Source organism: Triturus cristatus, chromosome 4_1, assembly GCF_964204655.1.
Source record: "Triturus cristatus chromosome 4_1, aTriCri1.1, whole genome shotgun sequence".
NCBI lineage: Eukaryota > Metazoa > Chordata > Amphibia > Caudata > Salamandridae > Triturus > Triturus cristatus.
In genome coordinates, this window is record NC_140585.1 from 1070473992 (window position 1) to 1070481044 (window position 7053).

A 7053-nucleotide genomic window follows, 5' to 3' on the forward strand; every position below is an offset into this window, starting at 1 on the left:
ACTCAAATACAGGGACAGCTGTCAGGATTCTGCTACTCAACTATACTCAATGTTACTCTAATGGAGGCAAAAGCACAGAGAAGTAGTCAGAATTACAGCAGTGTAAACATACTGTAAATCCCCTAGAAACACATTCTGGGTCACACCTGATACAAGAATTGAACATGTCTCACTCAGTATTACTCCAAAGGAGGCACTGACACATTGTCATACCCTGGGACCTGAACTGTCAACCAAAGGCAAACTTAGGGACAACCTCATGACCAGAATGTGCACACTGTCACTTACTCAGTATCAGTTCAGTGGATGCAAATTCACTGTGACTTAGTCGGAGTCAGAATCAGAAATATGTGTCTGCACATCATCACTCACTTAGAAACACTCAAAAAATTGTTTGGGGAAGAATATACAAACTGTCACTGACTTGCTATCACATCAGTTAATGCAAAGACATTATGACATAGTTCTGTTACACCCACTGTTAGACCTTTCAGCCTTAATGTGGTCTTCCCCCAATCTTTTTGTTTTTTTGCCTCTGCTTTTTTCTGAAACGTTTTGTTGGCCTTAGGTTTCTGAGCACTTTTCCACTGCTCTTCAGTGCTAAAGTGCATGTTCTTCTTCCTTAAACATGTGTGTAATTGGTGTATACCTGATTGGCCTATTTTATGTAGTTGTAAGTCCCTTGTAAGGTGGTATACCATATACCCAGGGACTGTAAGTTAAATGGTACTACTTGGCTGCAGCACCGATTGTGCCACGGACAGAAGTAGCCTTTCAAACCTGTTTCAGACCTGCCACTGCATTGCCTGTGTGTGCACTTTAATGCCCCTTCGACTTGCCATTTAATACTACTTGCCAAGCTTTAAACTCCCCTTTTACAACATATAAGTCACTCCTCAGGTACGCCCTAGGTAACCCTAAGGCCAGGGTGCTAGGGAAGTAAAAGGTAGGACATGTACTTTTATGTTTTGCATGTCCTGGTAGTGACAAACAGCATAGTTCGTTTTTCACTACTGTGAGGCCTACCCCTCCCATAGCTTAGCATTGGTAATTCCTTAATACACTTCTAAGCTGTAATTCCTGATCTGAGAGGAGTAGCTTTTTTTAATGTTTCATATGTTTGGAATGATAATGATGAATCTTCCGAACTGGAGAAGTTGGATTTAACATTACAGTTTTAGAAATGCCTCTTTTAGAAAGTAGATATTTCTCGGCACTTACTGCTCTGTGTTCCTGACAGCCTGTCTCCAGTACATGTCTGGGTAGGTTACAGCTACACTTTGTGCATTCCCTCGAGATAGCCACTACACAGTGTCTGCGTACCCATCTACATTCATCTGCATTCTGATGGCTTTGCCTGGGCAGGATAGGAGGGAGGGGCTAACACATCACCTGAATAGGTTGTTCCAGTTCCCTCACAAAGTTCCGATTTACCCCCCCCCCCCCCCCCCCAGAGATAGCCTGCCAGACTGGGTTGAAAGGGGAAGCTGTGCACTTCAGAGAGCTGCAATGAAATTACCCCCCAGCATCAAAGGTACTTTTGATTAAAAGTAATGGGTCTCTGACCCCCTAAGATCAGACACTTCGGGTTCTTGAACTGAACCTCTGTCAGAAGGACTGCTGTACTGTTTTAAGGACTCAACTGGACTGCTGACCTGTAAGGCTGCCTTTTCTGCTTGTTGCCCTACGGCCTGCTGTGCTGCTCTCTGACTCTGCTGAAGGAAGAGCTGGACTCTGCGTTCACTCCAAGTGATAACCAAGGGTTGTTGAAATGCCTCCTGTTGCTTGAGACTTGGGGATATCAATGTTTCTACCCCTGCTCCTGTGCCAGGCTCACTGGAAGTCACCCAGAAACTTGCAACATGGTTTTTGATGCATCTCCTGCCTGTGAGGAACTGAACTAGTGCATTGACCTGGTTGTGGGAGTAAAATCAGCGCATCACATCGGAGCGAGTGCTTTGCCTCCAGAGATCAATCCATCAGACAGCGTATTGTCACTGCTGCAGCTTGGTGAGATCGATGCATCCCCTCGACTGCTTGGTAGAAAACTGTGCATCGCTCAATGACTCTCAACTCTGGCACCCATCTTTGGAACTGATGCATCTCTACTCCGACACCCATCTTCAGAACTGACGCATCTTGTTGCTTGCGACCTGGAAAGGTACTTTGTTTACAGTGGCCTGTGTGGGTCCTGCAGCCAGCCTGCACTTCCACAAAGTCGGCCTGAACTTTGAATTTGCCTAGGTCCACTGCAACCGAAAGTAATGTTTTGGCGCTACTTGCTTCTGAGTGCTTTACTGGATGTATTCTTTTAAGATTCTGTATCTTAACTTCCATACATTGGTTTGTTGTTGTTTTGGTCTTGGTTTGTTTATAATATAATAATGAATGTTATAAACCTGTGTGGAGTCTTTTTGTGGTGAATTCATTGTCTCACTCTGCATGTGTTGCATGAATACTTTACACATTGACTCTTTAGATAAGCCTGACTGTTCTGGGCCAAGCTACCAGAGGGTGAGCACAGGTTATCTTTTAATGTGTATCCAGCTTACCTTGACTAGGATTGTGACTTATGCTTGGACAGGGTGCAACACACTGCCACTCAAACAAACACACACAGGTATCAGTTCTGGTACCAGAAAAGCACACTGTCACTGACTGTCACTAACTTGGTTTCATTCAAACTGGGGCAAAATCATTTTGACATGGTCAGTGACACATCCAGGTTCATGTGCTGGCACACCACCACTGCCACAGACACATATTCAGAGGCACCTTTAGTTTCAGAAGTTGCACATTATCACAGATTTGGTCTCACACCAATAGATGCAATGGCACTATGACATAGCAGAGTCACACAAAAAACATGTGTCAGCACACACCCTCTCACTCAAAGGCTTATTCAAGCTCTCACTCTGGGACCAATAGATGCACATCATTACTGACTCAGTATCTTTCCAATTCAGGCAAAGGCATTATGATGTAGTGAGAGTCACACCTGGGGACATGCATCTACACTCCAGCACTTTACCAGATACTCACTCAGGGAATGTAACACTCACATCATCACTGACTTGGTTGGTGTCACTCCAATTGATGCAAAGGTACTATTACGCAGTCAGAATCACACCCAATGACGTGTTATATTGGAACTATGAAATTATTCAGTCAAATCAACTAAATTGAAAGAAAATCTGACTGACTGACAATGTGCCTGGTGTGGGGTTGGCCACAGGCCTGGCTTGTCCAGGCCCAGCATCCAACTCCCCTCTGCCAGCCAACCCCCCACCATGGATGTTCTTTGATCATGCGATGTGTGGAGTTGGTTGTAGGGCTTGGCCGACACCAAGGGATGCCACCGCAACTTAATTATTGTAATTGTTTTTTGATCCCACGGGACTCTTGCAAAGGTAGGGGGAAATGCTGGCAAATACCTATAGAATCTAAGGGTCTTGTGCTTCTACGCTCCCCCTTAAACTTCAATATTTTCTAGTTTCAGCACATGGGGACAGAGTCCCGATGTGATGTAAAGGTGTTCACAAGATTTCTCTTCATGTTCAGGCCAGCCAATCAGAGATTGAGTACCCGCAGCACTCGCAGGAGCTTGTTGTTCCTTAGGGACCCGCAGGAGCTTGATGCTCCAGCCAGAATGAGGTGGATACAGTGAAAAAAGTCCCATCATCAATTAGATCACTCTATTATTTAAAGTTGTGTGCCCACAGACTCGACCATACTGAAAAAATATATATAGGAAACCATCATTAAAATACTTGTAGTGATGTACAAATTGATCAATATCCAAAATCAAACATAACTATCACACTTAGAAATTGATTTGAAAATTCATTCTTTAATATTTTTGTAAACTTATATACTTTTTTTGGCTTTTCTTTTCCCTTATTAATCTAACACATAATTCGTGTGTGTATCAATGTAGCTTCCTAACACAATGTAACTAAATTGTTCTAAATTAATCTATGATTTACAATTTGTCAAACATTTTATGTTTTCAATCGTGTTACAAAAAATCACAAAAGATTACTGCATAATAAACATGGCTATTTTTCTCTATTCCAGTCTACGCGCGTTTCGGCGATCAGCCTTCTTCAGGCAGCCATGATATTCAAGAAATCCTAAAGCATAATAAAGAAAAAGAATAATCTATAACCAAATGTACATCTCCACAATTTCAAGTGCATATTATATTAAAAGTGGCCCTAAGTCGGCCCTATACATATATACATTTATTACATTTATATACATTTCATATCTATGTTCCTATTTACATGTTGATTTTATTAAAACAACAGTCATCATCACTATACAAAGAACATGTCTATGTCAAAATCAAAAGATACGATTTTAAACCATTCTAACGTTTTACTTTTTATAACATCATAGTTGCACCTATAGCGCCTAATGATCCAGTAAGGGTGAGGAACACTCTCATATCAGTATAACCCATAATGCCCAATGACACAGTAAAGATATCGAACAATCTCATAATAGTAACACCCTTACTGTCTAATGGTCCAGTAACAATAAAGTCTCATATAGGTCACTTCCTGTGCTTCATATAACTGGAGACTTCAACACAACAATTAAAATAAACCAAAATCCTAGCTTGGTATCGTAGTGGGCTGCAAGTGTTACCTGATTCTTAATGGATATGCCTGCTAACAAGGTTCCCTCTGTATAACGGACGTTATATCCAATGCTCTATCCTCGGTTGTGTATATATGCGTCAGCGTGATCTGTGGTTAAACGTTGCTATGGCAGTTATTTAAAACCCTACCATAGATACACTGGAATACGACCGATAAGACAAATTAGCATGAAGTTTGTCAGAGGGAAATAAAACTTAAAACTTGAAGCTACATATCCGGATTATTGAAAAACACATTTACTCACGCTAAGAAGTTATTATGCGCATTTATTCAGAGCTTTTCCGGTTTGCGCGTTGTTCAGAGCTTTTCCGTATCAGCGGGGGAGTACGTTTTGAACGATTCCTACAGTGACCTGTAGCGTGTTGTCACGGGTTCTAATTGGAAACATATAAATAGGTTGATGCTAATGCGTAAGAGAAAGATATTCAAGCCTCGTTTTTATTGTGTGGATTTTATCCCAAGCGCTAATTATATCTTACCCAGTTAGTTTGTCCTTTTCGTTTCACGCGACTTATTTCATCTCAGCGCTATATTGTATCAGCGACTCAATTAAAGGTTTATAGTCAGGCCCAGCCGAACCTAGGAACATATAATTAAAATGAATCAGTATGCTCCACTAACTAAAATTCTCAATTGACGCGTTACACTTGAAAAGCCGAGCTAAAACGCCGAGGTTATCACATTACACTCACCTCGCCATCTGAGTCCTTTCTCCCCGTTGCCAGCAAATCATTAAGGTAGAAAGGGGACTAGACATCAAAACGCTCCATATATACTCTGATTCGCTTAGTGATTGGTCAATTCCCTATGACATCGACCTTTTGGTGGAGTGATAATAGATCCTCCATTTAGCCAATAAAGAGGTTTAACAATAATATGTGGAGGTAACAATTTCTTTTTTAATGCGCCCAAAGCGTTATTGTTAGTTAGTAAAAGACTTTATGGTGGAAAGATAATAGATCCTCCATTTAGCCGATAAAGAGGCTTAACAATAATATGTGGGGGTAACAATTTGTTTTTAATGTGCCCCAAGCGTTATTGTTAGTTAATAAAACGCTTATAGAAAAACCTCCAGTTACATGGATTCGGTAATAAAACGCTTATAGTAAAACCTTCAGTTACATGGATTCGGAGACCCATCCGTTCACAGCAATAACTATGAACGATGATTTAACATCAGTGTCAGAGGGGCGTCCACTATGTAGTGTGACCTTAGTTGTTATATCGTATGGCTTGGCTCCATGGTATCTCACTATTCAATCCTCTCTTATAAGCGTCTAGAGAGAAAATCCAAAACACTTCTCTCCTTTTGCGAATTTCAGTGCCTTGAGTCCCATTAGTGTTGATTTTTTCAAGAATCAGCCATTTTATGTCTTTTACAGTATGACTGTGCTCAATAAAGTGTTGGACTAACGGCGCTTGTATCTTTTTGTTTTTAATCGCTGACCTGTGTTCCGTCAAACGAGTTGCCATTGACCTGGATGTTTCCCCTACGTACGGTTTCTTGCAAGGGCATAGGATGGCATAGATGATATTAGAGGATTTGCAATTGGTTAGACATTGTAAGTTTATTTTTACTCCATTTATGGAGTATTGTCTAACTTCTAGAGCAGTCTCACATGCTAGACAAGACATGCATTTGTAATTACCTTTCACAGCAGGTAGGCCACCAATTGTAGTCTGGATAGTAGTGGATGTGTTCTTAGGCATACGTGATCTTGTCACTAGATCTTTAAGGTTTTTGTTTTTGCGATATGCAAACATTGGCCTAGGTAGATGTTCTGATTCCGCTCTTGTTGCATTTAAAATATGCCAGTTAGCATTGATGATCTGGCATATACTACCATTCATTGTACTGTGTCGTGTTACCATCACGAGTCGGTTCTGCTGTTTGGGGGCTTTTTTTCTCAAAAGACTTTGGCGATCGTAGTATCGAGCTCTTTTGTATGAGTCTCGTACTAATCTTTTGGGGTATCCTCTAGATATAAATTTCGCTTTCATTACTTCCGACTGTTGATCATAGTCACAAATGCTAGTGCAGTTCCTCCGAAGACGGAGGAACTGTCCAAATGGAATTGTCGTTTTTTGCATTCTGGGATGGTAGCTGGAAAAATGCAACAAAGTGTTGCGAGCTGTGGGTTTAGTAAATAAGTCCACTGATAACGTATGTCCTTCTGATTTGATATTTACATCTAAAAATTCAATGTTCAGCTTGTCACTTTTAGCTACAAACCGGATATTCGTATCACACAGGTTCAACCATGATACAAATTGCGCTAGGTCTTCCTCAGTGCCATTCCAGATATAAAAGACATCATCAATGAATCTAGACCAACTCGTGGTAGATTCACTGAATGGGGCCACTTCATTATAGATATACATCTCT